Source organism: Rhinatrema bivittatum, chromosome 8, assembly GCF_901001135.1.
Source record: "Rhinatrema bivittatum chromosome 8, aRhiBiv1.1, whole genome shotgun sequence".
Lineage (NCBI taxonomy): Eukaryota > Metazoa > Chordata > Amphibia > Gymnophiona > Rhinatrematidae > Rhinatrema > Rhinatrema bivittatum.
In genome coordinates, this window is record NC_042622.1 from 67,546,970 (window position 1) to 67,565,955 (window position 18,986).

Below are 18,986 nucleotides of genomic sequence, written 5' to 3' on the forward strand. Positions count from 1 at the left end.
AATCTCTGAAGTCAGTCTTCAGCTCCCCAGGTTGGCTTGGGTTGAAGATACAGCATTCACAGCCTCCTGAGGGGGAAGGAGTCACAATTCTTGCTTAAAGGTGCCACCAGAACAGGGTGGGTGTGTTGGCAGGGTGGGGGATGGGGAATAAAATAGAGGGAAAACATTCCCAGAGTAATCGCAACTGAAGACTTATGGTTCTTGCTAAGCTGGAAATAAAAAGGATATCAGGGTTGGACATCACTGGTCATCAAGCTGAGGCCTAGTCTGGCAGAGGACTATAGCTTTGCTCCCTGAGTCACTGGTAGATACAATTAAAATCAGCTCCAAGGTCCATTATAGAGAGCCTCCTGTCATTAAGCTTGCTATTTCTTCCTGTTGGTAGAATCCAAGTACCTTGTTTTGTCCTAGTTGTCCCACCCTTGAGGTGAGTGCCCTAATTGCCAAAGCAACCCCACCCCTAAAGCCAGAGGACTGGTCAGAAATCAGATAAAAGACATCTGATAACACTTCAGTGCTCCCAGCCACTAGAGGGTAAGCTGAGGAAGGCTTTACCCCGCTGGTGAAACCTGAAGTGAGTATCTGGATCCAGGCCTTGAATGCTGACCTGTAATCCATGATTATCCATCCTTGAATACCCAATGCACCTAGTCTTGAAGGTTTGACCTTTTTATTCAATGAAAAAGGCTTTACTGTTCTGATTTATTAAACCTGTTTATGTTGAACCGGGTTTTCATAACTCTGTGGAGGAACCCGACCTGAACTGTTGTGAGTTGTGAGCGCTGAATCTTATTGCCTTGAAGAGTTGGGACATTTCAAGCGGCTGTAAATTATTCCTGTTCCTTCCCCTTAAGAAGGGCATGCTTTAGTATATATGATGGTAAAGCTATCCATGTGCTATTCTGTATCATTACTGTAATGAGTAAACCCCAGCGTTGATTCCAGGAGAACTGTGGTCTCAGTAATTCTAGCCATGAACCTAATCCACCCCTAAATTCCTGCCTTGATCAGCTCCAATGGATTCCATTTCCTACTCTTCTCTAGTCTTGTTCACTTCTAGGTCCCCACTCTATTCCAGTCTTACTTGCTCTCTCTGTGCTTTACATGTCCAGTTTCAGCTGGCTCCGGCTCCTGAATCCATTCTAGCCTTGTCTGTCTGTATCCTTGTTTACCTCCTGCTCCTGCCTTGTTCGGTCCCTGTCAAGTTCCAGTCCAATTTCCTCAAGCTTATAGCTCTAAGCATCAGCTCTTTGGTCCAGCCCCAGCATAATGGGCCTCTGCTACCCTTGAGTATTGGCGGGACCTGACAAAAAAAGCAGGAGAAAACTGTTGGGTCCAAATTCTTCCCACTGCACCCCGAAAACACCATTATTTTGGTTTTCTTTCTTTTTTTTTTAATCTGGTAGTTCCTACTTTTCCTTCCATTTCAATTGGAACCAGTGCTGGGATTCTGATGCTACGAGTCATTATTCACAACCACTCAGGGTTTTCCCCCCTGTTTTAATAGGCACTCCTACTGACCCTAGTCTGATTATTGCAGCTTCTGCTGGATCCCTATACCATGGACTTTAAATCTAGCCACCAGGTGTCACCCTTAATTATGACTACAACTCCTTCCTCTCTCAACTCCACTGGTGGCTGTGAATGCTGCCTCTGATGATGCATCCTCAATTCCAGCTGACCCCAGGTGTAGAAGACCTGATCTGGGAATCAAATCAGGGACCTTTCGCATGGAAATGCACAGCACTTGCCACTGAGCTACCAGGCTGGCCCTGGTTTTCTTTCTGATCTGGATTTTGTCTGCTGTCAGAATGAACCAAAACACCATACGTAGAGCTTCTGCAATGGAGGGCCCCCACAATTCTAATCAATATGGAAAATGCAAATCAATCTCTGGTGATTTACTGTAGGGGCCTACTTAATAAAGGGCATTAATGCCGTCACATGCATAAGTCAAGTATTAACAAGTTTAAATTCACGTTAACAGAACATGCATTACTCTGAACACAAAAATTCCAACTCTTAACATGGAGAAATTTAAATGAGTTGCACTCATATCTTGTCAGCAGATATCCATTCCCAAAGACGAGTAAGCAGCCAAAAATTAGCAGAGATCTGCAGAGTCAATGAAGTTTCCAGTCGAATTGTTGAGAGCAAACCTCATCCTGGCAAGATACAAAATTCCAAATCTAGCAACTAATGCACACAATTGAGGATGCATGGCAAGAAACTGTTTTCAGCAGTCTGCCATCGATTTAGTAAGGTCATCCAAAATAAGAAATCTATGACCCTGCCAAGTAATTGTCGATTTACACTTAGTTCCAATTAATATAGCCAATGCTTGTTGATACCTCAAACCTTAAATGTGAAAGGTCGAGGATAGTTCTCACTCTGCGCAGGAGAGATTGAAATCCAATGGGTGTGCTCCACTTCAAAGGGTCGCTGAAAAGTGAGGCCCAGGAGCTGTGGGATGAAACCATCTTAAATTTCATAGGGTCAGTACCTTCAATCCCCTACGGGATACCCAATACATGGATGCTATCTCTCCTGCTCAGATTGTTAGCATCTTCCGCATCTCGACGTAGTTCAGCAATCACCTTCCTGTCACATTAAGCTGCAAGCATCTTATCCTCCAACTGTGACACACGGCTTTCCACTGCTTTAGCGCATTGACTGAAAGAGGCAAGTTGAGATGATACGGCAGACAGTTCTTGTTTAAAATCATGCATGACTTTCACTATTAGATTTCAACAGTTCCTTCATACTGAGGAGTTCAGCTATTATAGGTGCAAGGAGTTTAGGAGTTTCTTTTGCAGCTGCCATTTTCAAGGAGGATGGAGGATCCTGCTTTGATCTTTTCATACCACTTGACAGCGCAAAAACAGAGTCAATCTTATGCTGTTTGCTTCCAGACATTCCAAAATACAAGTCAGAGTGTAAATCGTCAAAGAGAAGTAAAACACAAATCAGGGAATGGAATGATAAGGGGAATGGAACAACTCCCCTATGAGGAAAGACTAAAGAGGTTAGGACTTTTCAGCTTGGAGAAGAGACGACTGAGGGGGGGATATGATAGAGGTGTTTTAAAATCATGAGAGGTCTAGAACGGGTAGATGTGAATCGGTTATTTACTCTTTCGGATAGTAGAAAGACTAGGGAGCACTCCATGAAGTTAGCATGGGGCACATTTAAAACTAATCGGAGAAAGTTCTTTTTTACTCAACGCACAATTAAACTCTGGAATTTGTTGCCAGAGAATGTGGTTAGTGCAGTTAGTATAGCTGTGTTTAAAAAAGGATTGGATAAGTTCTTGGAGGAGAAGTCCATTACCTGCTATTTAGTTCACTTAGAGAATAGCCACTGCCATTAGTAATGGTTACATGGAATAGACTTAGTTTTTGGGTACTTGCCAGGTTCTTATGGCCTGGATTAGCCACTGTTGGAAACAGGATGCTGGGCTTGATGGACCCTTGGTCTGACCCAGTATGGCATTTTCTTATGTTCTTATGTTCTAGGGGCCTGTTCCAAAATGCTATAGTAAAAGCAGAGCCTCTATGTGGCCATCTTCAGCAACACCCAAGCCATGCCCATGACTCTATTTCACATGACAGACAGCGGTGCAACAACTGAAGAGCACAAAAATATCAAAGCTGAAACGCTGTCATCTTCTTAATCTAGTTAATATCCATCGATTGTGGCCATCATAAAAGGCATTCCTGGTAGAGTGAGCTATCTTCATTTGCCTTTTATTTAATCATAGGCCAACGAAGGTAGTTCACTGCTAAGAGAACCTATTATGATGGTCAGAATCGATGGTTATTAACTAGATTAGGAAGAGGACACTGTTTCAGCTTCTTTCTATTTCACTTCAGCTGACAGGGAAGCCCCGCCAGCCCAGAAATTGCCTGTCATGCTGTCAATGCCAGGAAAAGATCAGTTTGCAGTACTTATCAATTAAAACCAATAGACCCAAATTTTAATGTTAAGGGTGTCATGAAGGGATCAATCCCTATTCAGACCTTGGGATCATGTTACTCCTCTCTTACGTGAATTACATTGGCTACCTCCTTAATGATTTATTTGTTTTAAACTACTTATTTTGGTATTTAAAGCATTGAAGCTTGAGGGAGCCTTCATATTTGCCAAATCTTTTGACTAATTATGTTCCTACTCATCCTCTTCATTATCAAAAAAAGGATCTTCTAAATGTGCAGTCACTGAAAGAAATTCATTTGTCAAAGTCAAGAAGTCTATCTTTTTCTGTGATAGGTCCTCTTATATGCAACTCATTGCCTATTGAGTTACATAAAATCCCCGATTTGAAACTATTTTGTAAGCAGTTAAAAGTTCATCTGTTTTTAGAAGCTTTTGGACAGAAGTTTATCTTTGAGGCTTGTATCTGTTTTTTGATATATGCATTTTTTTAAATTTCCTTTATTTTTAATTTTATGAAATTTGTTGTTGTATTTGATATATTGTTGTAACCCACCCAGCACAACAGGTTTGATATGGGCGGGTAATAAATGCTTTCAAATAAACAAACAAATAAACTAACTGACAGCGAAGCAGCCAATCCCCATTTAGTACTGAATTCTGAATGAGGACTAGTCTAATTGCCCCCAAGTGCTATAAATAAATTATTATTAAGTGTCAGGAGTGTCAGCTGTATTGGCATTTAATATTCAACCAAGTGGGAGGAAGTAAGTGTCTCTCCTCCTCCTGCTAGACTTCATGGATACTTATTCGGGGGGGGGGTGGGGGCAGGGATGGTGATTTTGCCCACACATTTTTTTGGGGGGAGGGAATCAGAGTTTTGCTGGCTACTACTTTTCTTTAGCTTGGGAGGTGTGAGAGGGAAGGGGGAATCTGTTCGGCTCCCTGCCTGTTTTTAATCTTGCAGGTGGGTGGGAGAAAGAGGGAGGATCAGAGTGCCACTGGCCCATCACTTTTTTCAATGATCAAAATCCCGGGTAGCATTAAAGTTAGCCGGATAAGTTTATCCAGGTAACTTTGTCCATGTATATTCAATGGTATTTTTACCCAGATAAGTGGTACTGAATATCCAGATAAAATTATGCGAGTAACTTTATTTCTCACTGGACTTCAGTGTATGTACTTTTCCAAGTGGGGGAAAAAAGAGTTGGAGCCATGGCTGGGGTTAGGGCAGGCCAGCTAATAAAAACAGGTGGAGATGTCATTTTGAAAAGTACCTGGGGGTAAAGAATCCCTGCAACACCAGCCCAGTGCTGGGCTTGCAAAGAACCTGCATGATTTAATTACTGACCTCATGGGGGCAATAGTGGAAATGGAGTTCAGAGCTTGGGTATAAGACATGGAGGGCAGCTGATGCTTATTTAAGTGTTCATATACCTAAAGTGGTAAATTAACAGAGGGGAAGATAACGGAGCAGACTAGATAGGCCACCTTATTTTTAACTGTCATCATTTACTAGGTCACAAGGTTTCTATGAAAGGGATACTCATAAAACCATGAGGGTACTGGTAGTGGTACAAAAATAGCTTCCCCACCCTCACATTTTTATCAGTTGTCCCTTAACATTGGTATTTGATTATTCCTCTGTGGGGAGCTCCTTTGATGCTCATTTTCAGATATTCCCCAGGTTTGCTGGGGAAATTTAATTTGGGAAATCTTACTAGCTTCGATGCAGATTGGCTGGTTTGCAGAAATCTTTTTTAATTTCCCCCCACCTCGGTCCTAGAACCTATTTTCCAGGATATCCAGAATAAATATTCATCAGGCATATTTGTGCATACTTGATATGAGAAATAGGTTCGTTTTTATAATCTGGTTCACTGAGAAAATCAGACCTGTTGTGGCCCTTGAAGAGGCTGTGATCCTCTGCTTTTGCAGCACTGAGGTAGGACACTGATCTTACAGAGACACCAGCTCGTGATTAAAGAAAACAATAATGTCCTTACAATTTATGCTCCATATATGGGAATAAATGTTGCAAAGCAGAGAGAGACGCTAGAGGCTGTAGAGAATGCTTATCTAGAGGGCAATTTTTAGAGGCATTTTTGTGGGTAATATGCTGTTTTATCTATGGAAATGGGCTATTTGATTGATTATTGCCCACCTTCTATATGAGTCATTGTAAGTATATATGTCAATAATGCATGTTCTTTTCCAAATGTATTTTGTAGGCATATCCAGGAGGTGGAGTTAGGTTGGGGAAGGCAACTATTCATACACTTTTGGATATTCAAAACTATTTGCGCTGTTTTTTCCTAAAAAAAATTTAAATTTTTTTTTTTTAAAAAGTACCCACACCGCAAAAGCAGGTGCAAATTTATGTGGGTAGCAACAATCAAAGCAAAACTACTCGTGAAGTTTTATTTGATTACTGGTACAAGCTCTGCAGATAATGCCTGTGGAGTTTACTTTAGTGTGCCTAGTTGGGATTAATTTACCCCCTTAAAGAGGGCCAGGTAGGAAAGAGAACGGCCTTACAAAGCAGGTCAAACTGAACGGAAAAAGGAAGCAATGTAGCATACTTTTGCACCTATTTCAAAGCCAGCTCAGTACAAACCCTGTGTTCTGCTGCTGAAGCAACACAAAATTCTCCAGAGCATTGAAAGAAATTACGATGAGCAATTCTTATTAACCACCGTTTGCATATGACATTCCTTCATTTACAAGAGCAGACCGCATATTTTTGCGTGCTCTCGTTGACATCCTTTTGGACCCCTTTAACATGCATGATAAGGTCTTCCTGCGTAGCTCATTACTTTTAGCCTGTAAAAAGAAAGCCTTAACATGCACGCCAAAGTTTATCACACAAGGCCCTTACTCTTTTTTTCAAACAGTTATTTCATGTTCTCTTCTTCAACAGATGTACCTTAAGCGCTTTAATCTCTTCCATTTTTGTTTAGCTTTCTGCTTTGTCCCTCTTGTCGGTATCCTTATTACTAAAACCACAAGAGGGTGATTCAAATACATTTCACTGCCACTACCGACCCTTGTTATCTCTAACCCTGGAGGACAGTTCTCTTACCGATGATAATGGGGGCAATAACAAAAAAAGCCAACGGAGTTACTCTTTGCAAATGCAGGTAGCTGTGGGAACATGGGTAACTTTCTAGCCGTGTACTTTTACACCCATCCATATATTGCACAGGTACAGGTGGTGGGGGAGAAAATTTCAAACACCATTTCCATGAACCTTACTACTTGTTGAATGTATTTTGAAAATGCCATTTTACCTGCGGAAATGACTTTGAAAACTGCCCTTAGTATAGTCAATGACTAATTTTAACCTTCTCACACTTGATGTAAATTTACGTTATGAATTTAATCTTGAAAAAAGGTATTTATTATTTTAAGAACACGAAGTGTTTCAAAGTCTCTTAGTTCACAGTCATTTCTATGACTTTTACCAAATGTTCCAATTACTTGAAGAAGAGGTAGATGCCCAAACCTAGCATTAAAATCTCCAGCTATAATTAAATAATCATTTTTATTACATTAATTCACTTGCTCCTGTAATGCCTCAAACAGTTTTTCAGTTTCCTCATCTTTCCGTTCTTCGTGGGGAATATACTCCAATTACAGTCAAGTGGTCTCTAGTGATTTTCAATCTTACAATGACAATTCTTTAGTATATAAAAGCATAACTTTTAATTTTATTTTTCTATGTCCAGTCTATTAAGACAGCTACTTCACAGCATGCGTCGACATTTTGATTTACTCTATTATATACTATTTCATAATCCCCAACATCTTTTGTACCTTTAAGTTCCTTCTTAGATTCTATAATTACTGTAATGTTTTTATTGTTTTCAATAACTCACACAATTGCACTCTACGTGGACAACAGCTCTCCTTTAAATCTACTTAAGGCGACACGTTTATTTCCCCTTTCGCAGAGCAGATCCCAAAATGCATTGACTCAGATTCTGTCTAGCAGATTTGCTAAGGTGAAATACTGAGCTTCAACTGGCAACTTACATCCCTTGCCATAAGCCCGTCTCGGTGTCCTGATAAGAAACATGCTGGTATGTGTCAGTGGACAATGCTAACAAACTTAATAAAACCCAGACTAGTGCCAAAACAAGGAAAACAGAGCATGTTAAAGTACACTAAAACTTAAAATCTGGAACTAAAACCCTTGCTGCTACACTATCAGTTGTCTAATGCTGTCCACCATCTGTGATATAGTTTGCTTTACAAACTCAAGAATAAGTAAACCGTATAAGCTGTGTGCAACTTAAGGGGCAGATTTTAAAACCTACGTGCGCGGCCTATATTAATGCACACTACCCAGCGTGCACAAATCTACGCCCGATTTTATAACATGCGCGCACACATGTTATAAAATCCAGGGTCTGTGCATGCAAGAGGGTGCACACTAGTGCACCTTGCGCGCTAAGCCCTAGGGGAGCCCCGATGGCTTTCCCCATTCCCTCCCAGGCCGCTCCAAAATTGGAGTGGCCTCAGAGGGAACTTTCCTTCAGCCCCCCCCACTTTCCCCTCCCTTCCCCTATCTAACCCGCCCCCAGCCCTACCTAAATCCCCCCTACCTTTATTTTGTAAGCTACGCCTGCCTCTGGCAGGCGTAACTTGCGCATGATCCCCAGGCACAGAAGCAAATGGCCGCTGTGCCGGAGGCCTCGGTCCCGTCCCCGCCCGCCCACTTCACAAAGACCCGGGACATGCTCGCGTCGCCGGGCCTATACAAAATAGGTTCGACGCGCGTAACCCTTTTAAAATCTGCCCCTAAGTCAGTAAGAAGAAAATATCTACAATCTTATTTACGAAGGGATTTTTGCATAGGCAACAAATGGGAGAAAAACTTTCAGAGTTTACTGTATGGCTCTCTGTTTTGAAAATTAAATGACAATAGTGTAAAACAAAATAGTTTCGTTTCCTTGAGTTCCTGTCAGGCAAGTTCCCAGTTATTAATCAGGACCCCTCAGTTGCAGTTAGCACAACAGCGGCTCGGGCTACCTCACTGATTAATTTTATATTTGGAAATTTCCAATCTCTGCCTCTATCTCAGTCTCCAAGGAGCCACTGTGTTACTTAAGTATATTTAAAATCCACTAAATTCACATTTATTCCACACATTACATGTTTGCAGAAAAACTACAAGACTTGTAGCTATCATTATTGCCATTTTACAGTTCAGTAATGCTATAAATATGATAAGTATTGTTACTATTATTATTAAGTGCTTGAAAATTATTCCCAGATGCTATCCTGTAACTATTATTGAGTAAATATTGTTCATTCATTGTCTGAGAAAGCCACAAATCCCATCTTTACTTGGGACCCTCAAGGCCTGATTTACTACAGTGACAGCTTTTTCCAGGTGGCAAGATACCAGGCTCTAATAGTTTTTATATTAGTCCTACTAGTTAAAAATAATAATCACGGCCATGCTTTTTCATAGGGAGTACATATTTTGAAATATTCAAAGTATTTTTCTTTCAGAGATACAGCACAAATGGAAATATTAATTTTATCATTAATAAATTGAGATGCATCCCTTTGAAGTTCACCATACAAACTTCTGGACTGAACGTAGTGAAAAACATTGATTAGAGGATTTGGTAGAAGGGATGTATGATTTTTTACTCGCCAATGAGAAGTTGAATGTGTGCATCCAATGCAAAGAACTCCTGTCTCTCAGAAAATAAGTCCAATCTCTGGAGGCTAGAGTGGCAGACCTGGAGAAGCTGAAGCAGACAGAGAGGTATACAGATGAGACCTTCAGGGACATAGTAGCCAAGTCCCAACTCCAGTCTGGCATCCGTAGTGCTGCCTTGGAGGAGGAAGGTCTCATGAACGGAGAGCATCAACCTGATACAGCAGGAAATGATCCTGTAGCAAGGACCTGCTCTCCAGGTGGTGCATCGTCCTCTCGCTATGACGATGTGTCTCCCAGGGCTTCTGCTAAGGAGGGAAGGGTTAGGTCAGCCGTCATAGTTGGTGATTCGATTATTAGGAATGTAGACAGCTGGGTGGTTGGTGGGCGTGAGGATCGCCTGGTAACATGCCTACCTGGTGCGAAGGTGGCAGACCTCACGTGTCACCTAGATAGGATTTTAGACAGTGCTGGGAAGGAGCCGGCTGTCATGGTACATGTGGGCACCAACAACATAGAAAAATGTGGGAGGGAGGTTCTGGAAGCCAAATTTAGGATCTTAGGTAGAAATCTGAAATTCAGAAACTCCAGGTACAGTCTCTGAAATGCTCCCTGTTCCACGTGCAGGTACCCAGAGGCAGGCAGAGTTCTGGAGTCTCAATGCATGGATGAGACGACGGTGCAGGGAAGAGGGATTCAGGTTTGTAAGGATCTGGGGAACCTTTTGGGAAAAGGGGAGTCTTTTCGAAAGGGATGGGTTTTACCTTAACCAAGGTGGAACCAAGCTGCTGGCATTATCCTTTAAAAAGGAGATAGAGCAGCTTTTAAACTAGAACAAAAGGGAAAGCTGACAATTGCTCAGCAGAGCATGGTTCGGAGAGAGGTATCTTCAAAGGATCCTAAAGAAGTATTAGAGTTAGGGCATCCCAACAGAGAGGTTCCAATTATAAGAAAAGTAGTCCAAGTGCCTGTATCTAAAAACTCACCGGAGCTAAAAGATTCCAATTTATCCCTGTCAACTTAAAAGCAGAAAGTAAATTAAACAAAAAACTCACTTTCGGGTTGATACAGTAAAATTCACGGGAGAGCCAGTGCCCACTCTCCCGGGTGCTTGATCCAGTATGCAAATGAGGGCCTGCGGTAAAAGGAGAGGCGGCTGTCAGCGGGTTTGACAGCCGATGCTCAATTTTACCGGCGTCGGTTCTCAAACCCGCTGACAACCACGGGTTCGGAAAACGGACGCCAGCATAATTGATCGTCCGTCTTTCAACCCTCGGTCGATTTAACTTTTTTTTTTTAATTTTTTTTTTAATTTTGAGGCCTCCAACTTAATATCGCTATGATATTAAGTCGGAGGGTGTACAGAAAAGCAGTTTTTTCTGCTTTTCTGTACACTTTCCTGGTGCCGGCAGAAATTAACGCCAGCCTTTGGGCAGGTGTTAATTTCTGAAAGTAAAATATGCGGCTTGGCTGCACATTTTACTTTCTGTATCGCGCAGGAATAACTAATAGGGCCATCAACATGCATTTGCGCTATTAGTTTCGGGGGGATGGCCACGCGTTTGACGTGCTATTACCCCTTACTATATAAGGGGTAAAAATAGCGCGTTGAAAACGTGACGTCAAACGCAGGCTAACAGTGCGCTCCGCCAGAGCACTGGAGTGCACTGTACTGTATCGGCCTGAATGAAATGTTTGTATGCTAATGCAGGAAGTCTAAGAGGTAAGTAGGGAGAATTAGAGTGTATAGCAGTGAATGATGCATAGACTTAATTGGCATCTCAGAGACATGGTGGAAAGAGGATATCCAATGGGATAGTGCTATACCAGGGTACAAATTATATCGCAATGACAGAGAGGAGCATCTTAGTGGCAGGGTGGCGCTTTGTGTCTGGGATGGCACAGAGTCCAACAGAATAAAGATCCTGCATGAGACTAAATGTACAATCGAATCTTTATGGGTAGAAATCCCTTGTATGCTGGGAAGAGAATAGTGATAGGAGTATACTACCGTCCACCTGGCCAAAATGGTAAAATGGACAGTGAAATGCTAAGAGAAATTAGGGAAGATAACCAAAGTGGTAGAACAGTAATAATGGGAGATTTCAATTACCGTGAACACCACTATAGAATAAACAGCTAATTTTCAACGTGCAACGAGCCACACTGTCTCAAAACCAATACGTTGCAGACTACAATTTTTCCGTTCTTGTGCATTTATTTATTTATAGCTGTGGGACCATCATAACACCCACGGTTTGTCGACAGTAAGCCTGAGTCTAAACCGCAACGGGTCACATTTAATCATCGGTCCATTCAAGTCCTATTTTTATTATTAATCAATGAGTTTTTTTCTTATTTTTTCATAAATTTTTTATAAGATAAATGTGAGACGGTACTTCCCTTGTTTGCCGGTGGCGCTGCCGCGCTTTAGAGATCAAACTGTTCAGGAGGATATTTTTATCCGTGAAGATTGCGTTACCATGCTTCAGATCCAGAAAACACTTATGCAGTCCGGTCCGCTTCAGATCCAGAAGATACTTATGCAGTCCAGTCCGACGTACGTTTCGCAACAAGCTGCTTCAGGGACTGTTGTAGCATATGAAAATCTATTTTTCCTGAACTTTGAAAATGAGAAGTTTAAATGCAGTCACATTCACATGGTACTGAATACCTTTTAAGAGAACAACACATTCTGCCGCCCGGCACGGCATTGAAGTTGGCCACAGATGCAAAAACTCACAATAAAAACTTTTTAAAATATGTCCAAAGTAGAAAGCCTGCAAGGGAATTGGTTGGACCATTAGATGATCAAGGGATTAAAGGTGCACTTAAAGATAAGGCCATCACGGAAAGATTAAATGGTTTCATTGTTTACTGAAGAGAACCCGTTCCGGAGAAGGTTTTCATGGGCGATGATTCAGATCAACTGAACCAAATCATGGTGAACCTGGAAGATGTAGTAGGCCTGATTGACAAACTGAAGAGTAGTAAATCACCTGGACCGGATGTTATACACCCCAGGGTTCTGAAAGAACTAAAAAATGAAAATTTAGACCCTGTTAGTAAACATTTGTAACCTATCATTAAAATCATTCGATGTGCCTGAAGTTTGGAAGATGGCCAATGTAACCCCCCTATGTTTAAAAAGGGATCCAGGAGGTGATCCAGGAAAGTATAGACCTGTGAGCCTGACCTCAGTGCTGGGAAAAATCGTGGAAATGGTTATAAAGAATAAAATCACAAAACATTTAGATAGATATGGTTTGATGGAACACAGCCAGCATGGATTTACCCAAGCAAAGTCCTGCCTCACAAATCTCCTACATTTTTTTGAAGGGGTGAATAAACATGTGGTGTATTTGGATTTTCAGGAGGCGTTTGACAAAGCCCCGCATGAGAGGCTTCTAAGAAAACTAAAAAGTCATGGGTTAGGAAGCAATGTCCTTTTGTGGATTGGAAGTTGGTTAAAAGACAGTTTTCACAGTGGAAAAAGGTAAACAGTGGAGTGCCTCAAAGATCTGTAATTGGACCGGTGCTTTTCAATATATTTATAAATGATCTGGAAACGAATACAACGAATGGGGTTACTAAATTTGCAGATGATACAACATTATTCAGAATAGTTAAATCACAAGCGGATTGTGATAAATTGCAGGAGAACCTTGCAAGACTGAAAGATTGGGCTTCCAAATGGCAGATGAAATTTAATGTGGACAAGTGCAAAGTGTTGCATATAGGGAAAAATAACTCTTGCTCTAATCATACAATGTTAGGTTCTACCTTATGAGTTACCACCTAGGAAAGAGATCTCTGCATCAAAGTGGAAAATACATTGAAATCATCGGTCCAGAGTGCTGTGTCGATCAAAAAAGCAAACAGAATGTTAGGAATTATTAAGAATGGAATGGAAAATAAAAAGGAGGATGTCATAATGCCTCTGTATTGCTCCATGGTAAGACCGCGAGAACAAAAATGGATCTTCAAAATGAACTCAGTTTTTCCTTATGGTTTAAACAGCAATATTGAATGGAACTTATGTTTATAATTTGAGTACAGATTGCATTCATTATATATTATCTGATGCATTTGACAGCTTTTAATAACAGCGTTACCCCTGATGCAGAACAACATTCGAAACATAACGTTATGTCGGGTTCCTGATGAATGCTGCAGTAAAACACTTGACCCTCAGATTTAAAGACAAGGACGAACAAGAGGAAAGCAATTTATTTTTTTGCTCCTTGATTTCCTAGATATTTTATATGCAGAAGAAAAAAATTATTTAAAAAAAAAAACATTTCAAGCTGCTGTGCTCTAAGACCAATGATTATTGATGACCCATGCAAGCTCTTGACAAAACTTGGTCTATATGCTGCCAGGTGTTATGATGGTCTTTGGAAGCCTACGGTGATGTATGTGATTCATTTAATTTTCAAATGATTATGAAATGCTAATTTGTTGTTTGGATGTATCTTTGAGCATTTCACTTCGGAATTTTTTTTTGTTATGCCAGGAAAAGTATATACACATATTTATACTTGTTAATCTATGCAGATAATTTTCCCAAGAAGAAATATGCAGATACTTTTGAGAATTCAAAAGAATGTGTATAAGGGCAATGATCCCATTATTTTTTATTTATAAAACTCAGCAAATATCTTTCTGCTGCACATTTTTCTAAATGTTGAATTTGGATGAATCGAGCCAAGTGTGAAATTGAAATAAGTGGTTCTCAGAGCAGTAACATCAATTTATTTCAAATATTTGTTACAGAACCACATTCTGAAGGTATGGAATTTCAAATATATACATTTTTTTGCAAGGTCATAGCAAAGTCTAAAGAAGTCCAGGAAATAGCTGGGGCCTGGTGACCAATGAAACAGAAAAATGAAACAGAAAAAGCCCATGTGTTAGACCAATGGTAAATGTGTATGCATGTATTAAAAGAACAAAATCATGGCAAAAAATGAAATGGTATATGATAAATATTTATAATTTATTTTATTGATTTATTGTATAGATTTACATGTTATTTTTATATTGTATCACCTTAGGCATTTTATTGTATGGCAACTAATACAATCTGAATCAATAAATAAATAATGAAATGTATTTTAAAACATAATATGATATTATAACTATAGGGGATGAATGAATATAAACTCAGGAATATATGTAGGGAATAGTGCATACTCCTGTGTCTCCTTAAAAACAAAGGAAATGCCTGATCCAGTCAACAAATCCAAATAAAGTGATATATGTTCAATGTTACTCTAACAGCTATAAAGGCATGCTGCTTACTTTGTGAAGTATATACAATGGTATCCTACTGGCAGGGTTGCCATCTCATAAAAATATTTTTTAATAAGAGTCTGGCATATTTTAACTGACAATCCACTTTATTTATTTATTTTGAAGGCACACGTTTTACCACTGCTATTTGTGCACATCTGTCAAGAGTCTTTATACACTGAGATGGAGCCCCCAGATCACAGGTAATGCAGCCTCAGTGTGTCTGAGTCTGTGGTATTGGAGGCAGGTATAATCACTCATGAGGTTTTTACTGACTTGAAATTATTTTGATGAACAGATCATTTTTTGGTTTCCTTTTTACTGACTGTCAGTGCATTTACTGATAATTGGCAAACTTGCCTGCCAACCAAGTACTGGCTAGAATTTAATGATTGGTTGAGTCAAAGGCCCAAGGTAAATCAGCATCTTCTCCTTCTACAATTACTGTTTTTAGACAAGATAAATAAAAGCCTGACATTTACAAATTAGGCAAACATACCAGAGCAAGAGCTCTGGTCTAGCAAAGAGCAACTTCAATAACTGGCTAAAGCCCAAAATCCAGCACAAATAGCACTACAGTGTAAGTAGTCAGTGCAATGAATTTGTTGATCTCTATAAATAATGTATCTAGAGTCCTGATGTTTGCATTAACAGAGCCCTGTTATAGTAGACACACTTCTGCTGAACTTCCTGATACAGTTTAAGTCCTGTTTTAGTATACTTAAAAAAAAACCAAAAAAAACCAACCCTGTAATAGTAAATCATCTTGTTATAATGAAGGCACCATCCTTCTATAGCTATCACTGTTAAAATGGATAAGAATGTCAGTGCTATAGCTCAATCTGCAGTAGTAATGGGATCTGTAATTTACTGGCTTTAGTGCTCCATGATGTATTTAAAAAGTCTCTCCCTTGCTCTGAAGATGTCATTATATTGGAATCTCCCCACTATAGTGCTCTCTGTTACAGTAATACAGTCCCTATTACTGATGATGCGATGCCATTTTCTTACCAGGAAGTGCTCCATCCTATGCATCCCTGTCTTGTCACAGTGTCCCTTCCTATACTGCTCCCTCTTTAAAGCGAAGAAGTCTCTACAACAGTGTTCTCTTTTATAATTCCAGTTATAGTGACGTTGTCTCCCTGCTATAGTGCTGCTTGTTAACATGACGGCATCTCTGTTGCAAAGGGACTTCCCTGCGATAGTAACACATAGAAAGCCTTAAAACATTATCTTTTCTTACAAGCCTTCCTAGACCTTTGTGTGATATAACCACTCCTCTATTTCTCCCTTACTCTCTCCATATGCTGATGTTTTATAACTGATTTTTTCTTAATTCTATCATTATCTTATTTAAATATGTATGTCTTCATTTGTTTTAGTTTCTTGTCCTTATTATATTATGTATGTTTTTAGTTTGTAACCCGCCCCAAACTTTGGGGGGTGTGTGAAACAAATACTTTTACTTAAATAAATAAATAAATGAACAAACAAACAAACAAACAAATAAATAAATAAATAAATAAATAAATGGTGGCTAACGAAGATCGCCAGGCCCATCTAATCTATGCACAGTCTTTAGTTTCAATAACATTGCAAACTACTTGTGATCTTCAGCTTTACCCCTCACGTCTCCACCATAAAGCATCCTTTCTTGCCTGTGCCATGTGTCCCTAGATTTTCATACTGCTTCCTTCCCCTCCCCCCATCACTTTTATTGGGTGTCTGTTCTGTGTGTCCACCACCATTTCTAGGAAGAAATATAAGCTGAAAACTGGGGGCAATTTTTATAGCCTTCATCCAGACTGATCCTACCCTCTGGCTACATATTTTTGAGATATAATTTCCTCCAGAAATGGACACAATACTCAAGATGAAAACTACAGTGAGTGTATCTCCATTTACAATGATCCATAGGTTCACAGGTTACTGTAATGAAAATATCATTTCTACTCTATGCTTTCATCTGTTTTACTGTCCTAATTATTAGTCCAAGAAAGGACATAATTCACAGTTGTAGCATAAAGTAAGATAGATATTCTAAATCTGTCTACCCTGTGCAATATGCATCTGTTATGTTTCTCTTATGTTTGTAAGACAAATTACTGGAAGAACTGCCTTTTCCTGATACAATAGATTTCCGGATTAATTACATTAGTTTGGTAAAAAAAAAATGGGATTTCATTTTTAGAAGTCTCCGCCTAAAAGGAAAAGATCATTCAAGTAAGAAAGTAGCAAAGAATCAGCTGTTTACAAAACACATATGCTGCATGTTATTAGGGTAAAGAATGCAGAGCCTCAAACACTGCATGCAACATTCATAACTGGAATGGCTTCTGCTGTCCCAGATGATAAATCAAGTGGTCTTTTTACCTCAGGTAGCAGCTGCATGCACTGCAATAGTGGAAGCAACAGCCATAACCAATGTTTCCTACTGACAGGTCATAAATAAGGCGCCCTTTAACTTGTGTGCAACGGTTGCAAATTTAACTAATTAGAAATTCATGCTCATTTTCTTTTATGTATTATTTCCCACTTGACTAACACTAAGAGTACTACCTAGCATCAGGGATTGACATGTATGCAAACTGCTGAAGGCAACATCCCACTATTTAAGCACTATATGCAAATCTATATATTCTATGCAGGAAGGTTCTGTGTCTCCCAGAGCAGGGCACTAGCTCCAAGCATTTTGCAACACACCCAGTGTTCTCAGAAACTGCTGCTGTTTGGTCAGCCATCTAAGTAAAAGGCATGTGTGGACAATGGGTGGAAATGCCCTAGCCCAGAACCTGCATGCTAGGGGGAACTCGTGAGGAAGGTGAGCCTGAGCTGGTGTCCCTTAAAAAGAAGCTGCAGCTGCCAGATCTCTGTTTCCTTGTGAGACAAAATCAAAGTCCTTTGTTACTTTAAAAAGGAAGTACTGTCAAACCCGTTGATAAGATATAGATGCCAGTTTTCATAATGGCATTGTGCAGCGACAGCTATGTTAAGAGCCAGCTAAGTTTCTACAAATTTTCAATCACAATCTAGCTGTTAGCGAGAATAGCCTGCTAAACTTAGTCAGCTAGTGCTGAAAATTCACTCTAGTCAGCTAAAGTACTAACCCATGACCTAATCATGACCATGATTTGAGCGAATATATATATATTAATTACCTAAAGGATCCAGGTAATTATGTTCATTTTGCAAGGGAAATGATTGACTCTGATGGATCTGATTATCTCCTTAATTACGGTAGCTATCTAGATCTGATTTAAAAATTCCAACCCTACATATAGGGGCTCTGTTGTTGGCTGATAGGGAATCTATGGGAAGGGGAGCCATTATGTTTTGTATTTATGATTCCCTAATTTCTATGCAGCAAATGTGCTTTCAGAGTTGTTTCCTGTTTTCTGCAGAAAGGTCTTCTCTGTGATTCCTTTTATAGGGGTTTCTGAACAAAAGTGATATCTCGGAGCCCTATTTAGTATTGTCTATACTACAGATTCTGACACTTCTCTGTCACAGAGATGGGATGCTGTGATCATTGGACTTTTGGTTTGACTCAGTATGACACATCTTATGTTCACTGTTAAATTGTCTCTGCAACTGTCCCAAGTAGAAAAGCTCAATGTGAAATGGTCTGATTAGAAACTGAAGTGCTTGGCACAACAGCTAATACCAGCAATACTTTGCGATGAACAGTGCAGCACTCTGACATCACTGTCAGGCTGATACAACAAAGCCTGTTTTGGACGCGCTAGGCTTAACACCCAATGCAAAAGAGAATTAGCGCATCCCAAACACATGTCCAAACAAATGAGTAGCTAATATCGCTTATCACATGTAAATGTCATGTAGAGAAGGCTATTAGCTATTACGCCGATACAAAAAAATTGCTATATGCCCGAGGTGCACTTTTTAACACGGCAAATTTAACACCAGTGTAAAGCCTCAGACCTGGCATCAAGGGCTCAACTAAAAAACAAAAAAATACTGCTTTTATGTGGTTCCTCCTACTTAGGATCATTGTGATACTAAGATCTACTCCTTTACGATGACTAAAAATTCTTTAAAAAAATGAAAGGTTTAATAAAATAAA

At 39.9% G+C, this 18,986-nt stretch overlaps 1 protein-coding gene across 6 annotated transcripts in view; it reads right to left on the bottom strand.

The window, feature by feature from the left end:
* TOX2 (TOX high mobility group box family member 2) overlaps window positions 1-18,986 on the bottom strand; it is a 725,581-nt gene that overhangs the window by 587,936 nt on the left and 118,659 nt on the right. The window lies entirely within an intron of this gene.